Source organism: Dipodomys spectabilis, unplaced genomic scaffold, assembly GCF_019054845.1.
Source record: "Dipodomys spectabilis isolate Male_0828 unplaced genomic scaffold, ASM1905484v1 ptg000534l, whole genome shotgun sequence".
Classification (NCBI taxonomy): domain Eukaryota; kingdom Metazoa; phylum Chordata; class Mammalia; order Rodentia; family Heteromyidae; genus Dipodomys; species Dipodomys spectabilis.
The window spans coordinates 951322-977050 of record NW_024871211.1 but is presented as its reverse complement, the minus strand read 5'-3'; the positions used below and the strand labels follow the sequence as shown (position 1 = coordinate 977050).

The 25729-nt window shown below is 38.7% G+C and overlaps 1 pseudogene; it reads left to right on the top strand.

Annotated features, from left to right (window-relative positions):
• The first annotated feature begins 19352 nt into the window (after window positions 1-19352).
• Window positions 19353-19452, top strand: LOC122099805 (annotated as a pseudogene).
• The last annotated feature ends 6277 nt before the right edge of the window (window positions 19453-25729 follow it).

The following is a 25729-nucleotide window of genomic DNA, read 5'->3' as shown; positions in this document are numbered from 1 at the left end:
AAAACTGAAGGACAGAACCCGGGCCCTGAGTTCAAGTCCTACTATCAAAATGCACTCATGGGCATGTGCACACACACACACACACACACACACACACACACACACACACACACAAACACACAGAGAGGGAAGTGGTAATGATAAGCGGAGCTATAACTGTGAGCAGTCCTGAGGCATAATCATAGTAAACTCTTAAACCACATCAGTTGTTTCTCCCTAAGTCCTTCTTGGGCTGAGGGATCTGTGCCTCCATCTAAGCACTGGGGAGGAAAGCTGGGTTCTGAGCCCTGGGACTACTGGGATATAGCGTTTACTACAAACAGCAGCCAGCCGGCTCTGGATTCCTGAGTGTACAAGTCTTTCATGAGCCCAACTCAACACCGCCCAAGGTGTGCCTGACAAATGTGCATTCTTGTGATATCCATATGAGCGGGCATTTACTGTTTTATCCCTCCTGGACCAGAACTGTGGTCTGAGACATCGATTTAGTGCTCAGATCCACACTGCTCTCATGATAGATGTCATTCTGATGACCGGGTTGATGACCTCCGTGTCACAAGTATCGATCCTTCTCTAGTACTGTGGCCCACTCGTATGCAAAGGCCTCTGAGGAGGCTGCTCTAAAGAAGTGTAGGACACCTAGACATTGGGAGACCCTCAGGAACCCACTGGAAAATACTCTGCTTAGAGCCACAGCATGAGGTCAAAGCAGGCCAGGTATTGGTCATGTAGCTCAAAAACTGGGCCTGGTTGCTATCCCCAGCTCTTCATCTTACCACTTGAGCCACAGCACCCCTTCCGGTTTTCTGGTGGTTCTTGGAGAACAGAGTCTCCCAGACTTTCCTGCCTAGGCTGGCTTTGAATGGCAATCCTCCAATCTCAGCCTCCTGAGGAGCTAGGAGGACATGCATGAGCCACCAGTGCCTAGCTGATCTGGCCTTTCACCACAGTGGAGTAGGAGCTCCTGAAAGCAGTCTAGCCTGTGGTCTCTTTAAGTTTTCCCTCAAGGCTGGCAATCTACCACTTGAGCCACAGCTCCATTTCTGGCTTTTGGTAGTTCATCGGCAAAAAAGTCTCACTAACTTTCCTCCCCTAAGCTGGCTTTGATCCACGATCTCTGATCTCAATGTCCTGAGTAGCTAGGATTTACAGGGGTTAAGCCACAGGTGACACTGGGCTAGAAGCTTTTCTTAAGCAAGCATTCTTCCTTGCATTTGCCCTGACTCCTCCATGCAAAGGAGGCCTGAAGGTCAGGAGCTGTGGAAAATAAGCTTCTGGTCAAAGAAAATGGCTGGGGTCCTTGGTGAAAAGACATGCTAATCTTCCCCTGGACCCCATTCTGCCCTAACTGTGACTCAAGTGTAAATCTTGTCCCAGACTTGAGTGTTCTGCCAGACTTGTCTGAAGTCACAGAACCTACATTCCACCCACACTACCAGCTCTACAACACACCTCAGGACCTTTGCCAACGCTGTACTTATTGCCTGAGCCTCTCTGTTTTGTTCCACATCTTAGAGCTCCTGTGGAATTTTGGCACTGGTTATATCACCTCCTGGAGCAAGCCTTTCCTTCCCTTCTCCCCCTTTTAAAAATATATTGAGTTCCTACAGATTGAACTTGTGCAGGCTGACTGGAAATTGCTCTATTGTGGTGGTGGTGGTGGTGGTGGTATCTGTGTGTGTGTGTTTGTGTGTGTGTGCGTGTGCATGCGTGCATGTGCACCCACGCATGTGCATGCGCACAAACACGCATGCCAGTCGTGGGGTTTGAATTCATGGCCTGGACGCTATCCCTGAGCTTTTGTGCTCAAGACTAGCACTGTACTACTTGAACCTCAGCTCTACTTCTGGCTTTTGGGGTTTAATTGGAGAAAAGAACCTCATATATCCGTTCCTGCACGCAATTGGCATCCTCAGATCTCAGCCTCCTGAGTAGTTAAGATTACATGGGTGAGCCCCCAGCACCTGACCTCTACCTCATACCCATAACGGCCCTCCTCTGAGTCCCAGAAGAATATGTCTCACTCTGCTGACTTTTTTTTTGGTCAATCTTGGGGCTTGAACTCAGGGTCTGGGCATGTTCCTGAGCTGCTTTTTTTCAACACTAGCTCTTTTATCACTTAAGCACAGTGTCTCTTTTGGCTTTTTCTCTTTCTGTGGTAGTGAAAAATCGAACTCAGGGTTTTGTGTGTGCTAAGTAAGCACTGTACCAGTAAGACACATTCGCAGATCAAGGCTCATTTCTAAAAGAAGCTATGACGGTGGGATTTATTGGATTACCCATTTTGGCACAGAAATCGCTGACTCTTTCCTATCTTTGTCAGGATTTGGGACCAGCCTGAGACTCTGCAATAAGGAATAATGAATGAGTGATGGCCACCAGGCCCCAGAGGTCTAGGCTAACATCCTACAGGAAGATAGAGGAAATGGAGACACAACCTTCAACAACTCCTACAGCCTAGGAACTGTGGTTTCCCTGGAGGCAGTGGCTGGCTGCTAGGTGTTCTGATGGGACATCTCAGCCAGAACATAATGCACCCATTGCACACACTGTAAAGCTGAATTCAGAAATCCTTAACCAAAAGACCACCAGAGGCCACCACCAATGTAAAAGCAAAGTAGTCTTTATTGCAAGCTCAAGCTTGGTCCCCTCAGACTTACATAGCAGCAACCGAGGTTTGCAGCACCTTTTATACACTTTTTAGGGAAGGCAGGGACTTTGCATACACCATAGCGTCTTCTAACAAATCACTACACACTGTGGGAAAATCATAAAAACAATTCTATATTATGATTGGTGAACTACAAAGTGGGAAAGGACCAGAAACAAGTGTTGGTTAGATCAAGGGGGCTGACATACTTTAAACTGGTTGGCTTGTACCACAGGGAAGTCTCAAGAGGATATGTGCTAAACTGCAGGATGTCTGGTTTAGATAATGGTCACCAGACCCCAGAAGGGGCTGTTCTGGAGTTTCTGATACCTTGACATCCTGCCTTAAGCAAACACCATGTGTTTCCCCAAATTGTCTGTGCAATGCTATTTCAGATATCTCCACATCCTGGCATCTAGTGTTCCCAGGACTGTCTGTGACTGGAATAGGTCAAGGGTGGCAGAACTGAGTTGGGGTCTTCAGTAAAATAGAGTTGCATAGGTTCCTCAACACCAGTTGCACACACCAGCCCAGGCAAAGCCTTCGTGGCTTCAGTTCTTAAATGGTAGGGAAGGATGCTTTGTTCAAGCTGCAGACTTAGTACTCTCTGAGGGCTTCTTCCAGCTTGCCCAGGTTGGGGGGCTGGGCATGGGCAACCTGCTGAAAGCCCATCATCCAGGCCCTGTCGCTGAGCTCCTTTTGCTCAATGGTAGTGCTCTGCAACTTGAACCATTCAGGGGTTTTGTTTGTTTATTTCTTTTGTTTTCCTGTGATCTCTTAAGAAATACAAGGGTCGCGGAATTTCCTGCCCAGGCTGCATTCAAATTGGCATCTCAGCCTTCTGAGGAGCTAGGATCACAGGGAGGAACCACTGACAACCTGGCTTACTTTTCTTCTTGTTGTTCTTTTTTTTCGTGACAATCTAAAATCTTAACGGTGTCATTCCAATGGTTTGCATTCCAAGAAAACTTCCCAGGCCTGCAATTCGAATGCTAGGACTGGCACCCACAAATAGAGGGAGATACTGCAAGCTCATTCCTATTCATTTGAATGCTAATGGAATGTTATAAAAGTAATAAGTAAATTTGAAATTAATTCATGATTCTATTTTAGAATGCCACACAAAAATTATTGAATTTATATCTTCCATTCTAGCACCATGGTATGATTAAGAATATTGACTGATATTTTATTAATGCTTTTGTAAGTATTCAATGATGATTCTTCATTAAATTGAGGCATAGTTTAATAACTAATAATTGGTAATTATATATATAACTTAATAATATAATATTCCTTCTGTATATATACACACACATATATATATACATGTATATATATATACATGTATATATATACATGTATATATATGTACATATATATATATTGGGCACTACTGTGGCTTGATTATAGGTCCTCAGAACTTCCTGGCAGCTCAGTTTGCTGGAGGCTGGTGTGCTAAGACTGTGACCTCATTTATGAATTGGGCATTGTAGGCTGTGAGTTGAAATCCCCGCATGGCCAAAAATTTATTCATGGAGTAAGAAGTCAATTTTGACAAAATTTTTCCTTCTCTGTGAAAGTCCTGGGTCTCAGTATATGTGATATGATGTAATAAAATAAATGTTGTATGTACAGTAATACTAAATAAATAAGGATAATAAATATCATATGGAGTAAACCCATATGACATAGATCTAATATATGACTATTATATTTTATAGTGCTGGGGCTTCAATTCAGGCCCTGGGAACTTGTCTGAATTGCTTGTCTTCGAGGACGGTGATCTTCCCCTTCACCCACAGTGCCTCAGAATTCCCCAGACTCTGAGTTTAAATCCCAGGCCTGCCAGAAAAATGGGGCAAATTCCAAGCCATGATGATGATGATGATGATGATGTTTTGGGCCAAGCACCGGGCTTGAACTCAGTTCTTGGTATCTCTGCCACAGCTGATCCTTGCATCCTAGGTCCCGAGTTCAAATTTCGGGGCTGGCAAAAATAAAAATAAAAACGAGAAGGGTAAAACTGAGAAGTTCAAGGAGGTGGTTTTACTTTTTTTTTTCTTTGCATTGTGACCATCCTGGGACTAAATGACAATGCCCAGAAAGTGTAAATGACCTTACATTGCTGATATTTGGATGACTATTAGGGAAGCCAAGCCGAAACCGGCAACTTAAGCCTGGAAATCGAATCCTGGACTGCCGGTATGGCAGGAGATTCTAAGAAACAATTTCCAATGTACATCTGTGTGAATGGAATTTTGTAAAAGTAACAATTACCTTAGTAGTTAGTGTACGATTTATATTATAAAATTATACACAATTATACAACTTTGAATAATTTTCAATTAATATTTTATTATGTATTCAATCATGATGCTTAAAAAAGGAAGGAATAATTTAATTGCCAATAATTGGTAGTAATATTGTATATGCACTTTCATAATATAGAGACATCTCACGTTATATACATCTATCCATCTATCTATCTATCTATCTATCTATCTATCTATCTATCTATCTATCTATCTATCTGCAAGTCTAAACATTTATCTTTTTATACACTTGTCACTAATGGGGCTGAGTGATAGAGGGCTCGCCTAGTACGTACAAAGCCCTTGTTTCGATTCCTCACTACTGTGTGCATAGGAAAATCCAGAAGTTGTGCTGTCGCTCAAACAGTTGAGCACTAACTTTGAGCATAAAAGATTAGGGACTGTGTCCAGACCCTTCCTCAAGACCCATGACTGGCACCAAAACAAAAAATAAAAAGGAAAATATAGAATGTTCTGACTGCAGCTATATAAGAATAGGGCTGCAAATACCTCATCACAGAGCAAGGAGGGAGTCTAGTGCTGACAGCTGCCGTCTAACCTGACTTAGCCAGAGGTGAACCACTGCAACCCATCTCCACAGAACCGGATGCTGCTGGCTTACTTACCCCTGTCATCCAAGATACTCAGGGACTGAGATCTGACACTGGTGGGTTTAAAACCAGGCCCTGTCAGGATGTCTGTGAAACTCTGAGCTGTGGCTCAAAGTGGTAGAGCTCTAGTCTTGAGCAAAAAATCTTAGGACAGTACCCCCAAACTGTCAGTGCAAGTCCATGGCTGATGCCCTCCCCACAAAACCCCATCCCTCTAAAATCTAAATTTGGACTGTTTGTGAGGTGTTTCTGAAAGAATGGTGATACTGATGAAAGCACCTTAATTTAATGACAGCATGTGGGATACAGCTATGTGATCAGTCCTTCATGAGATGTTGCCTGTTGAGTCATTCACGCGGTGCATTTTTTCATCTGGTTCTTGTAAGAGCTCCACAAGTAAGATGATGATTTGCCCCTGTCAGGGCCAAAATTATGTATGTACCTATCTCTAGTGAGTTGTGTCCTGCAGACAATTTTTTTGGTTTAAGTTTCTCAGTCATGAACCTTGAACTCAGGACCTAGCCACTGACACTGAAGCTGAGATCTGACGATCTGGGTTCAAAACTATCCCAGACACAAATGGTCCCATGAGACTTTTATCTCCTATTCACCATTTAGAAACTTGAAGTGGAAGCCTCGCGCCTGTCGTACAAGCTACTCAGGTGGCAGAGAGCTGAGGATCACGGGTCCAAAACCAGCCTGGGCAGAAAATTCCTTGAGACGCTTCTCTCCAGTGACCCACCAAAAACCAGAAGGGGTGCTGTAGCTCAAGCAATTGGCTTTAGCTGAAGAGCTCAAGGACAGCACCCAGGCCTAGATTTCAATTCTTCCAACTTCCAAGAAAAGAAAGAAAGAAACCTGCAGTGGCGTACTGAGAATGTGTCTTATGGGTAGAGTGTTTTGCATGTATGAATCCCTGGGTTTGATTCCTTAGTACCGCATCACTAGAAAAACGCCTGAAGTGGCTGTGTGGCTCAAGTGGTAGAATGCTATCCTTGTACAGGAGAAACTCAAGTACTGTGCTCAGGTTCTGAGTTCAAGCTCGAGGACAAGTGAATGAACACACATATATGTACATACACACACACACACACACACACACACACACACACACACACACACACACACTGATGCCAGAAGTGAAGCTGTGACACCAAATGGTAAAGCACAGAGCTTCTGTTCTGAGCTCATGGTAAGCACCCAGGTCCTGTGTTCAACCCTGAAACACAGCCACCCAGGGCCCAACTAGGAGAGGTCAAAGGTTTCAAAATCTGATGAGCTTCACCAGCCCTAGATGACAGGAAGCATTGTGATATTACACATGTGCTTAGATTTAGCAAGCTTCCAGAAACCTAGGGAGGCACCATTGCCAATAATGAGTTATTTCATTAGGTTCAGCTACCTACTTGTCTGCAAGAAGGACCCTTGAATTAATTGTAGCAGGTTATTTTAAAACTAGAACATAGTCTAACAAAGACAGGATAAGTGCAGGGAACTTGGCCTATCATGGGAGGTGGCACAAATAAAGACTTCCTGTCAAAACAGCACTGGAGAGAGAGATAGCTTGGGGGTACAAAGAGGCCTTTTTCTCCTGGCCTTCAGAGCCAGCCCACACTCCTCCTCACTAATTGGCCTCGATGGAGTTTTTTGTTACACAGCAGTACAGGAGTGAGGGCTTTTGTCTGCCTGTTCCAACAATGAGGTAGACTTCCTCCAGCAGTCCCTGGTGAGGAGAAAACCTCAGGATAAAATGGGAACAGCAAAGGGAGCCCCGGAACACGAACTGTCTTGAAAGCACTTTCTGTGTTATGAAATCATTCTATTCAAATCAAATTTCCTAGCTGGATGCCTTTCATCATAGGGACTCTGGACCTTCACTGATAGAAATATATGCATACATACATGGGGACACATAGAGTTACTGGCTTTTTTTTTTTGGCTGTTGCGGGGGTTGTACTATGAGCCTAGGCACTGTCCCTGAGCTACTTTTGCTCAAAGATAGTGTTCTGCCCTTGAGCCATAGCCCCACTCATGGAGATTTTGTATTCCTGTGGTCCCTCAGAAATGAGAATGTGGTGGACTTTCCTGTCCTGGCTGAATTCAAACCGGTATTCCCTGCCTCTCAGCCTCCTGAATTGCTAGGAATACAGGCAGGATCTGCTGATACCTGAGTTTCTTTCTTCTCATACTTTTCTTTCATCGTGACAATCTGAAATCTTCACAGTGTCATTCTAATGGTTTGCATTTCAAAGTAAACTACCCAGGTCTGTAGTTCAAATGCCAGGACTGCCACCTACAAATGGCGGGAGATCTTGTGAAAATCATTCCTATCTATAGGAATGCTTACTGTAATGTTATAAAAGTAACTATTAAATTTGCAGTTATTTCATGATTCTCTTATAGAATGCCACACAAAAACTATTGGATTATGTCTTCCATTCTAGCACAATGGTATGATTCTCCTAATTAAGGAATAGTGACTACTTTTACATTAATGCTTTAATAAGTATTCAACCATGATACTTCATTAAGTGGAAGCATAATTCAATAACTAATAATTCATAATATATATAATTTAATATCCTTACATTGTCTCTCTCTCTCTCATATATATAGCAAACTACACATCTGTCTGTCTGTCTATCTATCTATCTATTTATCTGTCTGTCTATCTATCTATCTATCTATCTATCTATCTATCTATCTATCTATCTATCTATCTATCTATCTATCTATCTATCTATCTATCTATCTATCTATTTATCTATCTTTCTATCTATCTGTCTATCTATCTATGTATCCACCAATGCTATTGCTTCATTGAAGGTCCTCAGAACTGACTGGCAGCTCAGTTTGCCAAAGGCTTTTGTTTTACAACTGACCCATTCATGAATTGGGCATTGTGGGCTGTGAGTTCAAGTCCCAGCATGGCCAAAAGTTTATATGTGGAGTCAGAAGCCAATTTTGACACATTTATTTCCCTTCTTGGTGAAAGTCCTGGGTCTCAATATGATGTCTAATCCATATGCAAATAAATCCATGTGATAAGATGTAATAAATGAAATAAATGTTATATATATAATAATATTAAATAAAATAAATAAAAATAAATAAGGGTAACAAATGTCATATGGAGTAAACCCATGTACGTAAATAGATCTCATGTATGAATATTATTTTTAACAATGCTGGGGCTTGAATTCCGTCCCTGGAAACTGGTCTGAAATTCTTGTCTTCCACCACGGTGAGTTTCCCCTTCCCCACAGTGCCAGAGATTTAATCATACCCTGAATTGAAATCCCAGGCTTGCCAGAAAAATGGTGCAAATTCCATGCTTGGGTCTTAATTTTTTTTGACCAGGATCATGCACTGTCATGAAAGCACTCTCTGTTCTATGACATCATTCTATTCAAAGCAAATATCTTAGTTGTTTTCCTTTCTTCATAACGACTGTATGTTCACCGATAGAAATACATGCATACATACATAGACACATGGAGTTACTGGCTCTTTTTTATTTTTGTTGCAGGTCCTGAGACTTGAACTATGAGCCTGGACATTGTGCCTGAGATCCTTTTACACAAGGTAGCACTTTATTGTGCCTTAATCCATGATACATCATTAAATTGAGCCATAATTTAATACCTAATACCTAGTAATTTATCAATAATTTAATACCTAATAATTATTAGTAATATATTACATGTAATTTAATAATATACAGACATCTCACATTCTATCAATATATTTATATGTTTAAATATACAGTGGAATACATATATATATATATATATATATATATACATATACATCTCTCTCTAAATATATACATATATATATTTATTTGCAGCAATTTACAAATCTACTTATTTGTATATTGGCCACTCCTGGGGCTAGAACTCAGGTCCTGGGAACTTCCTGGCAGTGAATTTGTTTGAGACTGCTGTGCTTACAATGACACCTTGATTAATTGGGCATTCTATGCCCTGAGTTCAAATCCCAGCAGTGCCGAAGTCAATAGGTGAGTAAGAAGCCAATATTGTCCTGTTTTCCTTTGTGTGGAAATATTGTGTTCTAGGTACAATATGTAATATCTATGCAAAAACATATATATGATACACATTATACATGTATATAAATATTATTTTTGCCTTTTCTGGGGCTGGAATTCACACCCTGGGAAATGCTCCTGAATTTTTTTCTTCCAGGAGGTTAGCTTCCACTTCACCCACAGCAAAACAGAGTTAACCATTCCCTGAGTTCAAATCCCAGGTCTGGCAGATAAAATGGCCCCAATTCCTAGCCAGGACCTTAACTTTATTGGTGGTGCAGGCATGGGGCTTGAATTCAGGTCATCACAACTCTGCCTCAGCCTTGATTACCCTAGGCTGTTGTGCAGCTTTTACACCCACAGATGATCCAGGGATCTTAGGACCAGAGTTCAACTCCCAGCTTTGGCAAAAATAACAAACCAACCAAGATGGAAGAGGAAAAACCAGGAAGTTTTACACAACAGATTTACCTTTGTTTCCTTAGCACTGTGACCATCCTGGGTCTTAATGACTCGGCTTGAAAATTGTACGAGACCTTGCATGGCCGAAGGCTGGTGGGCTGTCAGTGAAGCCTGAGCCCAACCCAGAAACCTAGGCCCTGAGTTCGATCCTGGGACTGCCATCTACAGAGCTGAAGATCCTAGAGAACTCGTTCCTATCTATAGGAACAATAATAGAATGTTTGTCATGTACTAATTAAATTACTAATTAGCTAGTCATTCTAGTATAAGATTGTATGAAATATATATAGGTCATTGATTAATTTAATTAAGACTTTATTGTTTCCTACCGTGATTAATTAATGGAGGCATAATTTTAGACTAAATAATTGGTAGTAATAAAATATATAAAAATAAGATATGGACATCACTCTTTATATAGAATTATACATTAGAATCTACATAAATGTTTATGTCTCTGTATAAATTTATTTATAGATACATATACATATGTAAATACACACACACACACACACACACACACACACACACACACACACTTGAATCTACACATCTATCTGTTTATATATTGATCACTCCTAGGGCTTGAACTCAGGTCTTCAAATTTGCCCTACATCTTCATTTGAATCAGACTGGTGTGCTAACATTTACCCATTCATGAAGTGGGCCTTCTATGCCCGAGGTTCAAATCACAGAACTGCCCAAAACTTAATCCTGGTGGAAGAAGTCATTTGTCCCACTTGTTTTCCTTATCAGTGAAAGTGCTGGGTCTAAGGAATGATGTATAATACATAAGCAAATCTGTGTCCTATGCAATAGGATGTAAAAAATGTTATACATGTAATCATACTCTCTAAAATATATAATAAATAAATAAAACACAAAATAAAATGAATAACTACACTAACTGCCATATGCAGTAAACATGTGTATGTAAATATAAATCATGTATTTAAAATGTATACGAATATTATTTTTTGGAGTGGTAGGGCTTGAATTCAGCCCCTGGGATCAGGCCTGAATTTCTTGTCTTCCAGCTCGGTGAGCTTCCCCTTCCCCCACATTGCTGCAGATTGACCAAAACCCTGAGTTCAAATCCCAGGCCTGGCAGAAAAATGTCCTGAATTCCAAGCCAAGGAGCTTCATAATTTTTAAAATATTTTTAATATATGTCTGTATCTGTCTGTCTGTATGTGTGTGTATATTTTTATTTTGTCAAGGACAGGGCTTGAACTCAGGGCATGGCAATTCTGCCTCAGCTTTGATCACTCTACACTGGGTTGCAGCCACTGGACACACAGCAGAACCTAGGTCCCCAAAGGCTGAAAAGAAAGAAAAAAAAAAACCACCCGGCAAGGTGAAAGAAAAAAAAAACCACCCGGCAAGGTGATCATCCTGGGTCTGAATGACACAGCTGAAAAGTGTTTGTAACCTGGCATTGCTGAAGTCTGATGGTCTTCCAGGGAAGCCATAGGCCAACACGGCAAAATAGGCTCTGTGTTCGAAGCCCAGTCCTGACCCCTACCAATGGAGGGAGATCCTAAGAGTCTCGTTCCTACTCACAGGAATACCGATGGAAATTAATGTCAAGGTTGAATTTGTTGTTCCTGAATGATACTACTATAAATTTAGAGACTGATTTTAGGAGGCTGATGGATTTTAATGAATATTTTTTGACACATTAAGAGAATACTATTAATTATATGGATGCAATAGTTTAAGGACAGTGGTTAATTTAATTAATAATTCATTAAGTATGAAAACAATAATATTAATTACATGGAGGCATAATAAATACCCCAAAATTGGTAGGAATGTAGCCTATATAACTAAATAATGTATCGACATCTTTGGCACTCTATAAATATCTATATCTATTTGTGTACTACCTTCTGCATGTCAGTCTGTTCTTATTTTGTCAACCCTTGGGGCTTAACCTCAGGCGCTGGGAACTGCTTGTCAGCTCCATCTGCCACAGGCTGGTGTGCTGACACTCACCCATTCATGAATTGGGCTTTGTGGCTGTGAGTTCAGATGCCAGCACTCACTAAAATTGAATTGTTCAGTAAGAAGCCCATGGTGACACGTTTTCCTTTTCTGTAAAAGTCCTGGGTGTCAGGTATGAAGTTTCATACATAAGCATACCTATATCCTATGTAATAAATGCTGTAAATATTCCATGCATAATAGCAGTCAATAAAATAAATTGCAAATGAATAAAACAAAAAAATAAAATGAGTAACTACACTAAGCACAATTTGGAGTCAACATACGGGGCAGGATGTCAGGGACTGGGGACTGCCTGGCAGCTGTTTTGGCTAGAGGCTGCTGTGCTGGCAGTAACCCATTCATGAAATGAGCCTTTTAGGCGGTGAGTTTAGATTCCAGCACTGCCAAAAATGTAATCTTGGAGTGAGAAGCCGAGTGTGACACATGATTTCCTTTTCTGTGAAAGTGCTCAGTGTTAGGTAGGATGTTTAATTTGTGTGCAAATCTATATGCTATGTAATAGGCTGTAATAAAGATAAAAATGTCATAGGTGGAAGAATTGTCACTACAATAAATGATAAACATTGAATTAGTAGTGAAATATTCTAGGATAAAATTAGACTCAATAAGTATAGGAAGTACATTAAGTTTAATTAATATTTTATTAAGCATTAACAGAATAAAAATTACATGGAGACATAATTAAATACCTAATAATTGGTAGTAACACATGATGCATAATTCAATAATATATAGACATCTGTCTCATTCTATGAAATATTAATTATATGTATGGATATATGTACATATATGATAAACAATACTGATATTGAGTAATTATTAATTGATGCTTTATTAATTGTTAACTGGGACACATCATTAAATGGAGATATAATTTAATACCTAAGAATTGGTACTAATATTATCTATAATTTAATAATATGCAGACATCTCTCTTTTTGTGTCTACAATATTTATATACAGAAATCTCTATCTATTTATACCTTGTTCACTCCTGGGGCTTGGTGGTTCAGTGCTCACCTAGTAATCATGAAGCCCTGTGTTCAATTCCTCAGTGCCACATAAATAGAAAAACAGGAAGTTCTGCTATCTTTCAACCAATTGAGTGCTAGCCTTGAGCACAAATGCTTAGGGAGAGTTTATAAGCTCTTACTCAAGCCCCAGGACTGCCACCAAAAAAGGGTAGGATGTTCTAACTGCAATTATAGAAGGACATAACTTCAAATACCTCATTACAGAGCAAGCTACGTGTGTGATGCTTACAGCTGCCACCTAACCTGACTTAGGCACATGTAAACCACTGCAACCCAGCTCCATGGGTTACACATGTCATCCTGGCTTATGCCTGTCATCTTAGCTGCTCGGGGTGTTTAAACCCCAGTCCTGGCAGGATGTCTATGAGACTCTTCAAAATATGATGGCTCCAAGTCATAGAGCTCTAGCCTTGAGCAAATATCATTAGAACAGTATCCCCATGCTTTCAGTTCAAGCCCCATGTCTACCTCCCCCAAGTAAAAAACCACCCCATTAAACCATTAGATATGAACTTGTATGGTTTGTGAAATTTTCCTTAAAGAACGGTGATATTGATGAAATCACCCTAATTTTAATGACAGCTTGTGGAACAGAGCTATGTGCTGAGTCTTCACAGGGTGCAGTGTGCTGAGTCCTGCATTGGGTGCTAAGTCTTTCACAAGATGCTGTGTGCTGAGTCCTGCAAAGAGTGACATGTACTGTGTCCTTCACAGGGTGCATTCTTACATCGTGCCCTTGTAAGGGATCCACAACTGAGATGATTATGCAGACAAGAATATTGAGGCTCAGATATGCTCCCATGGCAAGTACAAAATTATGTATTACTGAAGACTAGTGAGTTGTCTTCTGCGGACAAATGTTTTCTTTTTTTCTGTCATGAACCTTGAACTCGGGTTCTAGGTGCTGACCCTTACCTCTAGGGCTCATGGCTAGCACTTCACCACTTGGAACCATGGACCCCCTTGCAGCAGAAGCCAAGCCCAAGGGGTCAGTAGCTGGTCTGGCATCCCGCCTTCTCAGGAACCTGAAATCTGAAGATCTGGGTTCCAAAATATCCCAGACACAAAAGGTCCCATGAGACTATTATCTACAATTCACCACTAAGAACTTGAAGTGGAAGCAGGGTGCTTTCCTCATGCTGGTAATCCTAGCTACTCAGGCGAATGAGATCTGAGGATCAAGGTTCAAATCAAGCCTGGGCAGGAAAGTCTTTGAGACACTTAGCTCCAATGAACCACCAGAAAACCTGAAGTGGTAGAACACAAGACTTGAGCTGAAGACCTCAAGAAAAGCACCCAGGCCCAGACTTCAACTCCTACAACTGACAACAACAACAACAAAAGACAGAACACACTAACAACCTGAGGTAGAGGCCTGGGAAAGTGCATTAGGGATAGAGTGTTTTGCATCTATGAAACCATAGGCTTGATTTCTCAGGACCATATCATTAGGAAAAACCCTGAAGTGGCTCTGTGGCTCCAGTGGGAGAAGGCTATCCTACAAGAGAAACTAGGTACAGTGCTCAGGTCCTGAGTTCAAGCTCCAGGACCCCCCACCCCCCCCACACAAACACACACACTCACAGACCAGAAGAGATGTTGTTACACAAAATGGTAAAGTACTGGGCTTCTGCACTGTGCTCCTGCTCAGCACAAAGGCCTTGTGATCAAAACCTAGCCACCCAGGGCCCAACAAGGAGAGGTCAAAGGTTTCAAAACCTGATGAGCTTCACCAGCCCTAGATGACAGGAAGCTTTGTGATATCCAACATGTATTTGGATTTCCCAAACCTAGGAGAGGCATCATAGGCCCATCATTGCTCCAATGAAACATTTCATTAGATTCAGTGCCCTAGTTGTCTGCGAGAAGTACTCCTGAATTATATTGAGCACTTTATCTGAACACAAAAACATAGTCACACAAAAGCAGGATAAGTGCACATAACTTTATCTGCCATGGAAAGTGGCACAAATGAAAACTTGTTGTTAAAACAGAGCACTGGGGAGAGAGATAGCTTGGGGTACAAAGAGACCCTTTTCTCCTGACCTTCAGAGCACGCCCACATTCATCCTCACTAACTGGCTCAGGTGGAATTGTTTGTTACCAAGCTGTACAGGAGTGAGGTCTTTTGTCTGCCTGTCCACACAATGTGAGAAACTTCTTCCAGCAGGCCTGGGATGCAGAGAAACCCTCAGGTTACACTGGGAACAGTGATGAGTTCCCTGGAACATGCACTGTCTTGAAAGAAGTCTCTGTGTTATGAAATTATTGTATTGAATACAAATTTCCTAACTTGGTGCCATTCATCATAGCTATTCTATAGCTTCACCTATAGGAATACATCCATACATAGACAATGACATGGAAGTACAGACTCTTTTTGAGGGGGCAGGTCCTGAGGTTGAACTATGAGCCTAGGCATTGTCCCTGAGCTCCTTTTGCTCAAGGGTAGTACATTAAGCTTGAGTCATAGCCTCAATTCTGTTTTTTTTGTGATCTCTTAGAAATAACAGTGTCATAGACTTTCTTACACTGGCTGGATTCAAGCTAAGATTCTCTCCATCTCAGCATCCTAAGGAGGTGGGATTACAATCAGCAGCTACTGACATCTTCTTTCCTTTCTTATTCATTTTTTAATCTGGACAATCTGACTTCTTAGCAGGGTCATTCCAATGGTTTGAATTTATAAGTAAACTACCCAATGTTTATTATAGTTGCTTTCTCTCCTCATCTTCTTCTCTGGTCACAGGTTTGAGGCCAAACGTGAGAAATGAGTGTCATAGTATTTTGGAGCAAATATCCACAGGATATGCCAATTCTGTCACTTAGCATTGAGCTAGAATTTACTGTCTCAAGATGAGAGGACCGAAACCTGGAGTGATCCTCATACTGTCTGCATTGCTCCTTTTGCCTATAAAATGATCTAATCATTATGAGTGTTTTGTGTCTCCAACTTTAAGTATCTAGAACACACTAGAAGCATCTTCCTGTTTCTGTTTTTCTGTAGTACCTCTCGAGATTTAGACTAAGGATTTGTGTGAAGCGGCTCCTCTGCGAATCCCTGAGAAAAGCCACTTGAAGCCTCTTCAGGAGATCGCCATTCAAAGCCAGCTGAGCAGGAAACTCGGTGAGACTCTTATCTACAATAAACCACCAGTGAACCAGAAGTGGAGCAGTGGCCCAGAGGGTAGAGCTCCAGCTTTGAGAGAGAAAGCTGAGCAGGACGTACAAGCCAGACCATGCAGGAAAGCCTGGGAGTTGATTATGTCCAATTAACGACCAGATATCTCTTCAATTACATTCTGTTGGCATGTTGCATGGGCCTAGGTGAGAAGTCTTGCCCCTGTTATCTGATGATACAGGTAACTGGGACCTGAGATCCTAGGACCCATGGGTCCTACAGAAGAGATGTATTTTTTAGACATCATATCAGCAAAATTTGGGCATAATCACTGGAATGCTTCAGAAATATGGAGAAAAACAGTTTGGGACCAGCGAGTTAAAACAATATACAGAGCAGCAGAATAAAATCCCATATAGATTAGAGGAAAACAACACTCATTTTTTGCTATGTGATTTCAGAAGGCCATGTACACTTAGAAGGTATCACAAGTTTGTACCTAAAATATTGCATTGATACATTTTATATTCTGATATATATTCTAAACCTAATTATTTATATTCTAATTGTATTGATTAGAATAAATATCCATTTATTTGTCAAATTATCAATTAATTCTAGTAACTTTCATAGTGTGAAATATAAAATCATCACATATAAATGTAAAATATATAACTATATATAATATAATGAAAAGGCTCATGTTTTGCATTGTTCTGTTGTGGTTAGGGTATCAAAGGCAACTCTGTTTTAAAGTATTATTCCATTATCTCTACCTCAGTGTTTAGTAGAGTTAAACCTAAAGCTTTACCATTTGTAGATTTACAATCTGGACGCAAGAGGAAACACTGTGGTTAAAACATTAGCAATTTAGGGAGGTTGAGCTTTTCTTCATGTGTCTATTGGCCATTCTTCTTTGTTCTTCAGAGAAGTTTCTCTTTAAGTCTTTAGCCCACTTATTTATTGGGCAGTTGTTTCTTTGAGTATTTGTTGTTGGGGATTTAATTTTTTGAGTTCCAAGTATATTTTAGATATGATACCCTTGTCCGTTGTATGGCTAGTGATGATCTTCTCACAATCCGTGGGCTTTCTATTGATCTTGCTAGCTATGTCCTTTGCCATGCAGAAGCTCTGCAACTTCATGCAATCCCATTTGTCAAACCTTTCTTTGATTTGTTGTGTTTCCGGGTCTCTATTCAGAAAATTTCGACCTGAGCGAAGGAGACCTAGGGTTTCTCCTATTCTATCCTGTAATGTTTTCAGAGTGTCTGCTTTGACTCCGAAGTCTTTGATCCATTTGGAGTTGATTCTGGTGTAGGGTGATAATGCAAATCAAGACAACATTGAGATACTACCTCACCCCAGTTAGAATGGCAAAAATGAAGAACTGTAATAACAACAGATGCTGGAGGGGATGTGGACAGAAGGGAATCTTACTGCATTGTTGGTGGGAGTGTAAACTTGTTCAACCACTTTGGAAAGCAGTACGGAGGTTCTCAAAAAACTTCACACACAGCTCCCCTATGACCCAGCAATCTCACTTTTGGGCATTTACCCAAATGTTTACAAACAAGACCACACTATAGCTATCAGCACACCTATGTTCATTGCAGAATTATTTACCATAGCTAAGATCTGGAACCAATCCAGATGCCCCTCAGTAGATGAATGGATCAAGAATATGTGGTATATATACACAATGGAATTCTATGCCTCCATCAGAAATAATGGCATTGCCCCATTTGTTAGGAAATGGAAAGACTTGGAAAAAATTATATTAAGTGAAGTAAGCCAGGCCCAAAGAAACCTAGGTCCCATGGTTTCTCTTATTTGCAATATCTAGTATATGTATGAGTCAAGCAGAAAAGGTCAGATAATGTGATGTTAGGAAAATGAATCCAAGATATGTATTTAAATGGTTTTTTTCTTTCATGCATTTGTTTCTAATGCACTTATAAGATTATCTTTTTGTTGCTTTGTATGTCCCTCCCCCACATTATAACCCCTGCTTTCACTATATTTGATGTCGGTATAATTTGTGAAGTAGAAGGGGAAAAACAAGTCATTTAAGGATACTGGTGGACCCGTGCAACAATGAGAAGTACAAGTTGTCATGTCCAAAATGAACTTTACAACTTTGGTGGGGGGGAGGATTGGTTGGGGGTCGGGGGGAGGCTGGGAAGGGATGTGAAGGGTAAACAAAGAAGGAGGTTGCAATGCTTGATAAGAAATGTACTCATTATCTTGCCCATGTAATGTAACCCCTCTGTACATTTTGTTCACAATAAAAATAATAATAGAAATAAAAATAATAAAAAACATTACCAATTTAAGGCCTAATAATCAAGAGAAATATATGGACTTCTCTTGCAACTATGAAAATATTTGGTGTTAAAATGGCAGTAGTGTAAGTTCCTGCCTGTTTGGAAGGTAGACAGGCCAAGACATTAGGTAATCATGAATATGAACATTTTTTCACTTTCTTGGCTTTAGCTACTTTTGAAATGGTAGGTATCATAAACAATCATATTTTGATAAAATGCCTTCTAGTATGAACAGTTCTGGTTGAACTGTTCATCTCTCTATGATCACTTGTAACTAAGATTAGTTTTGTTCCACTAATACAATCTATGCTGTCAGAGTAAGATATTCTGGTTGGTCTGTTCCTACATGGAAGAAGGGTAAAGGGTCAGGTAGACATTTGTGCCAGTAAGACCTCATTTGGGAAAATCTCAGCTGCATATGTTTAGAAGTAGCTCTTAAACAAGGCTTACTTTGAATCCATTGGCTCCACAGAGCTAATACAGTTGGATAAATAAGTACTTGAAAAAGCCGTCTCATTTGGACTTAGCTATTAATACTTGAAAGTATGATCAAATTCTAAATGAAAAGGACTTAAAATAGTCATTGACAAAAAAATTGCAAATGTGAGCAATCAACTGAACAACATTTTTTTTCAACTATTCACAGAATTTTAGGGAAATAAGATTAATAGCATTTTTAGGAACAATAAAGTTTCCTTGTTACAAATAGGCACTTAAGCATATAAGCCTTTATAAATATTTCATCATTAACTACTAAAATTTGCAGGATACTACATTCTTCAGCAGCTTGTATACCAAAATTACAACAATACAGAGATTAACATGGCACTTGTACAAGGATGATATGAAAATTTGTGAAGTATTCAAAATTTTTCATTCTTCAGATGCAAGAAATGAAAAACAGCTATTAAAAAGTTGATTACAAAATTACAAGTGAAACAATACACCTAATTCATATAATTAAAAGTTACTTTGATATCAGTGTATTAAATTTTCACCTTAGAAAGGCCTTTACATAGCATAACCTTTACACAACTTTTGAAATTAGACAACATTGTAGTTTTATCCCAAAGAAATATAATACTAAAAGGACCTAGGGAAAAAAAAAGGAATCAAACTGTTTCTGTATGGAATGCAATCTGAAAGGACACATTAATGATCCTATATGTTATAAAACAATGTAGAATTCAATGTATTATATCTAGGAGAGAATAAAAGAGATTATGGACACTATACAAACATAGAATATAGAATATTTTAAAATATACTTTTTCAAACAATGGAAATATCTTTAGTTTCTATACTACTCATTTCAACAGATAAGTTAAAATTATTTCCGATCAACAAAATCACAAACTCTGCATAAATCATTATAGTTGTATACAAAAACTCTTGAATACATTTTGACATCAAAAGCAGACAATTCACTTTGAAGAACTCCACAGAATCCGTGAATTGTTACTATAAGATATTGTTGTTATTTGGATTGTCAAAATATATTGTATTGACAAAAAGGAATTAATGACATTTTTGAAATTTAAGAAAATTAACCGAATCATTAGGATTTAGGAGAACAATTTGTACAGCCTTCCACAACTTCAAAGAGGTAGTGATACATACTTATCCTTTTGGTAATATCAAATGCAGTTTCTTCCAAGTGGTTCTTCAGACCTGGTTTGACATATTGGTTCAACAGTTCCAGTGTATTTTTGCTATCTCAATTACCAGCAGCAAGATGCAAGGGGGTCAAGAAGCCTTTAGTTTGGGCATTGGTATCTGCATCATGAAGAAGAAAGAAGCCACTATGGTATTATTACACGTACATGCACTGTGCAGGGGTGTCCAGCCATCTACAGTTATTGCATGTGCCCCTTGAGCCACCAACTCACGGACAATGTCTAAGTGTCCACTGTAGGCTTCCCGATGAAGAGGGGTATACTCATCGTCATCCCTAGTATTCACATGAGTAGCCTTTTTGGAAAGTATTCTCTGCACTGTAGTAAGCTGGTTATTTTCAGCAGCCCAAAGAAGAAATTTGCTTGGATCCTTCTCCATTTTTTTTCTTGCAATTTTTACCATTCCTCATATTTTCATCTTGTTCCTCATCTTCATCAGAATTGCCTAACCAGATACATTGAGTACCAGTGGAAATGAGGTGTCCATGTATTTCCCTAATAGTTAATGTTGGTTGACCTGGTCAGAAATATCTGGTGAATTCTCTGCGTATGTTTTTTCACCATGATTTATTTTCTTTTTCCATTTTTACTATTCGAAATTATTCTAACTGGAGATTTGGGAATAAATGGAGAGCAGAGGAAAGATGTTCCTCCATATTCAAAGTACAGACTGAAAATGAGGACCAGTGGTGTCTTCATGTGCAACTTATTCTAGGAATGAGAAAATGTGAAATAATGCCCCCTATATAAATGATTTGGGAAATGGCAGTGCAGAAAGTGAAATGATGCAACCCAAAATATAAAACAATATAAATTAGGATAATTATGGAGCAATCATATTATCTATGAGAGCCATGAAAGACATAGATGAGCTATCCACAAAATCCATGCCTCTGATCAATTTATAGAACAAGCAGAATTTTTTTTAAAAAAAGATGGAAATAGAATTTATGTATTTACTTGAAATTAGTAAATACCTTTTTAATAGCCTACATTAGAATCTAAATCCTTGATAGCACTAGTAACAGATCTGACTGAAATCAGTTGAATCACACTTTTCCTGTACAATGAAGGAATAGGTACAGGCTAGGAAAGCAGCTAGAAAAGGCAGGCTGATTGTATCTGTGAGAAAACTTTGTGGAAACTGGTATTGAGGATTACTTACTGGTGACCCACTTGCACTGGAAGCATGATTCTGACCTCTTGCTTGCTGATTCTGAACTATTGCTTTGATCATTATATTCTCCAAAAAGAAAAAGAATTGATAACAAAGGACTACTAATACATTTTGACTTTTCATTAAGCATATTCAATCATCAAAATCACACGAAGACAATAGACAGGCCTATTTTTTTTAGATGAAAACAAGTGTCTTTAAAAAAACAAGGAATTTAAGTAGTCTTCCAAAGGACTTCCATTTTACTTACTGCATTATACATTTTTCCTAATGTTGAGTAACAATAAATAATGGATCTACTAGAAAGCTCTTAAAGCTCATCTGTTCAATAGTGAGTTCTCTTAAACTATATTATGGAATTTTTTTGTATGGTCTTAGGAAGAAATTTACATTACTAACTTGAATTTGTGACAGGACAATATCATGAATGTACATCTTTCTTCTATATTCTCAGTTTTACATAATTATCTAAATATGTGCATTAAATAAGTATAGAGGAAAAAGTAGAAGCCACACTGGTGGATCATGGCTTTAATCCTAGCTAATCAGAAAGAAGAAATCTGAAAATTGTAGTTTGCAACCAGACTAAGAAAAAAAAGTCCATTAGATTTTGATTTGAAAGTAACCAGCTAAAGCTAGAAATGGAGCTATGGTACAAGCAGTGAAATGCTAGCCTTGAGAAAACTAAAACAAAAAAATAACAAATGCTGGGACAGAGCCAGGCCCTGACTTCAAGCTCTAGTATTAGCATCAAACTAATTAATTAATTAATTAATTTAAAATAAATTAAGTGGTCACATGTGGAGAAAATGCTCAGGGATATCACCCAGGCTCTTATTTCAAAAACTACAATCTACCAAAAAAATCTATTTAAATAATACCTGTGTAAATAGAGTATTTTCATCACCCAAATGCACATCCATGCTCAGTTACTTTTGCAAGGTAACTCTGTTATGTCTGGAGTACCACATAACATTATCACTTAAGTAGAAAGCATTGCAACATGGGTTCACTCTATCTCTCTAATGGATTTTTCTCCACACAAATACTCAAATCTTACAATTATTCCAATTCTTTGAAGTCATAGCTTTTTTCTTTAACATCCATAATATTAAAGTTTGAATTTAGTGTCTTGTGTCTCCTAAATGGGTGTTCTTACCAGTTTGTCATGCCCCCAGCCCTAAATTATCCAGATTAATTTTCAGATAGAATCTGGCTTCCTACCTGTGTATGATCATGGGCCCAGTCCACTTGATGTTATTCTTCCTGGAATTTAGAATAACAGGTGTCTGGCATTGTGTACAGAGCTTTATGTCCAGTCTGGGCTTTAACCACTATCCTCACAACAGTAGACTCCCATATAGTCAGGTTTTTCATAAGCTTATCATAGCTAATTTTTTTAAATAAATCTTTGCATTTCCTGCAGGTTCTTGAGTACTGAATTAATTTGTGTTTTCTTTGGGTTCGTTTGTTTCATTTGAATATATGTATTCAGTGGTTCCTCATTTTTCCTTTGGTTTCTTTCACTCAAGTTCTTACCTAAAGTGCTGAGAAACCAATTCTTCTTTCTCAAGATAGTCAAGCTGAACTTTATTTATTCCAAAGCAATTTCAGTAATATTTAAACATCTTCATATCTAGGAATGGTATACAAATGCTAATCACTGAGAAGGGTCTTTTTATTTTCACAGCAGTCTTTGGCATTCACAGACTCATCATGAATTATACAAATATAATAAAACTCAGATGCTTGCCAGGAGGAGAAAAACCTATTACTAATTGTTTGACAGAGGCTTCCCTTCTCATGAATGAAATACGCTGCTTGATGCAAGATTTCACAGAATCATATTGCTAGGGAGAACCTAAAAAATCAGCTAACACTACAGAGTTGAGGGAGATTACTTGACTTCCTGAATAATTTACTTTTATGTCAAATAAAAGCAGGCTTCCAAAAAGAGAGTAGACTTTAGAGAAACATGATGAGTTGTATGTAAGTAGGTGCTTAGCTGACTTTGTTAATTGGTGGACTAATACAGGGAAATAAAGTACAGCAAAGTAAAAAAATAAAGAACTCTGCATTGAAATAATCATTTCTGTGTGTGTGTGCATGCACACATGTGCATGTACACACACGCATGTGCATTACTCATGCATGCATTATTCATTGCTGAGGCTTGATAGTGTCTAGACACTATCCCAAAGCTTCTGTGGTCAAGGAGAGTGGTCTACCACTTAAGCCACTACTCCACTTATGGTTTTTTGGAGATAATCACATGTATTGTCATGATTGGCCTGGCTTTGAACAGTGGTTTTCAGATCTCAGCCTCCCGAGTAGCTAGCTAAGCTGATTCAGTCTCTGAGTAGCTTGTTAAAATGCTGCCTGTACTCTATGCTTCACTGCTGTTTTATACTTTTCCTGAGGTAATCACAAGTCTAAGTCATGTATGTCTAATTGTTTAAAAATATTTACTGCTTGGCACCAGGGCTCCCAACTGTACTCTTAACTACTTAGGAGGCTTGAGAACAGAACCCAGGCGGACTTTTAGTGGACTTCCATAATCTATAGCTGGGTGCATTGGATCATTTCCACCATCTTGCACTATCTAGAGACTAAAATTGGAAGGACTGCAGGATCAAGGCCAGCCATGGTAGATAGTGCAACTCTGATGCCTTTGATGATGGGAAGGCTAAAAGGACAGATCAGGTGCATGTTCTTGTGGAAAGGGAACCCTTACCCTAAATTTAACAACTGATATGATGCCAGCCTAGCAAGAACAATACACGAAGTTGAAATCCCCACCAAAATAAGTATATACCTTAACATCCAAAAACATAGTAGAATCTGTTCTTTGCTCTGATATAATCTTTATCTGATTATCATATGATGTGACAGAATAGTTTCTTCGTTAAACTTATGATATATTTAAAAGGACCTAGAAAATTCTTCCTCACTTCTTAAGTGCAAATGAATGGCAAATTGCCTCATTTCTTACATATTTGACTACCACTAAAAATTCGTCTAATGATTATTATAGTAATACATTCTGATTTATTACTTTACTGTGTAACAGTTTTTAAACTTTTTGCTTCTCTGTTGAAGTTTAAGTATTTAAATTGTATCATCAAAATATATTCCTTGTGTACTTGGGGCAGTTCTTTACTAAGTTTTTAACCAATGGCTTCTAAGAATTTTTTTTTATTGTTAAAATATTGTACAGAGGAGTTACAATTACATGGGCAAGACAATGAGTACATTACTTATCAAGCATTGTTGCCTCCTCCTTTGTTTCCACTTCCCATCCGTTCCCATCCCCTCCTCTTCCCCCCCACCCAATCCTCCGCCCCTCCACAGCCAAAGTTGTAAAGTTTGTTTTTCGACATAACCTCTTGTACTCTCATTGTTGCAATGGGCCCACCTGTATCCCTATTTAAATTATTTGTTTTTTCCCTTCCCCTCCAAAAATTATACCAACAGCAAATACAGTGAAAGCAGGGGTTATACCGTGGGGGAGGGACATATAAAACAACAAAGAAATAATGTTATAGATATGTTGGAAATAATCGCATGAAAGAAAAAAATTTTGAATACTTATCTTGGGGTTCATTTCACCTAACATCAACTTATCTGACCTTTTCTACTTGACTCAGACAAATACTAGTTATTGCAGATAAGGGAAACCATGGAACCTATGTTTCTTTTGGCCTGGATTACTTAACTCAATATAATTTTTTCAAGTGTTTCCATTTCCTAAAAAATGGGGCAATGTCATTTTTTCTGATGGAGGCAGAGCATTCTATCTAAGAATTCTTAATTGGTATATTCTTTGGTTTATTTTTAATTTCAATTTAATTTTATTGTCAAGGTAATTTACTTAGGGGTTACATTTTCATAAGTAAGATAATGAGTACATTCCTTATGGAAGGAACATTGTTATCCCCTCCATCGATTTTTTTGTACACTCATACAACTACTGATGCTTTTGCAATTGCTATTGATCAATGGGCACTTTTTCTTTCTTTGTTCATGCATTTTTATTATAAAATTGATATACAGAAGGTTTACATTTACTTGTCACCTAAAGAGTACACTTCATTTTATTTTCTAAATTTCAAATTTTGAACTTAATTATTTATTTTCTTTTGTTTCATTAGGGTAATTCTTTTTTCAGAGCTGTAGGATTAGTTAATTTAATTGCATGATTTTCACACATGTAAATTAATCAGACACATATATTTTGCTTTTAAAATATTTAACATGTGAATATATGAAATTATTTTCTTAATTTAATATGGTTGGTG